Source organism: Pyxicephalus adspersus, chromosome 3, assembly GCF_032062135.1.
Source record: "Pyxicephalus adspersus chromosome 3, UCB_Pads_2.0, whole genome shotgun sequence".
Lineage (NCBI taxonomy): Eukaryota > Metazoa > Chordata > Amphibia > Anura > Pyxicephalidae > Pyxicephalus > Pyxicephalus adspersus.
In genome coordinates this window covers 149,581,092-149,582,091 of record NC_092860.1, presented here as the reverse complement: position 1 = coordinate 149,582,091, position 1,000 = coordinate 149,581,092, and positions in this window count along the sequence as shown.

Below are 1,000 nucleotides of genomic sequence, written 5' to 3'. Positions count from 1 at the left end.
TTCAGGATTGGATTGTAGATATCATCATTGGTACTAGTGGACTTCGAGTTTTCAGGATTGGGTTGTAGATATCCTCATTGGTACTAGTGAACCTACAGTATTCAGGATTAGGTTGAAGCCATTGACATTGGTGCCATCTGGAACATCTACAGTTACACTTACTAGGTCATCTGGTGACAACTGTAGACTGCAGTGACCGGGAAAGTTGTTCCAAAGCAAAATGTGTCTCTTAAGGTCTCATCCACGAATTTGGATGTGCCCCTGGTGCCAGGGAGAACCGTATCAGTCCCTGGCAAGTTCGGCTCAGATTTTTCCACAACCTGGTTGTAAAAGAAGATTTAGGTGTCACGTAGGATTGCTAGAGAATGTCTTCTGGGCAGGATCTTTGGCTACCTGTTGTCCAAGGTGCCATAGAGACCTATACAAGGTTTCCAATAAGTAGAAAATCTCCTGTGTTCATCTCCAGATTTGTGTTGCACCTTGTGACCACAGTCTCAGCCAGGTGAGGATTTAAGGTGGTATGGTTGTAAGCACAGACCTAGGTGCCAGGGGTAGGAGTCCTCTTAAGTTACAGCATCAATTGCCACCCCTTATTCTGCTCATCTCTTGCAGTCTATGGAACTTCTCCTATAACCATCTTCTTCGCTCACAGCACAGACTTGACTGTTTCCCTATCCAGCAGCCAGCATGCAATCCTGTTCTAGGTATCTGCCCACTCCAGCCAGTGAGCCCAGCCTCAGCTCCTTCTTCTGTCACTCACATTCTCTTTGTATATCACAGTTGGAATTCTACTATGTGTAAAGTGCAGCTCATGCTTGGCTCTGAGCTGGATTAATGGCAAAGTTACCGTCTCCCGGTGTGGAGCAAACACACCGTGCAGAATTTAAGATAAATGGTGAAAATCCCTTTTTCTGTGGATTCCGCTTTGTCTTTTTGTTCTTTGCCAGAAATAATAAAATCTGTACCAGTTTCTGCTTAGTTGCTGTCATTTTCTGGGAGT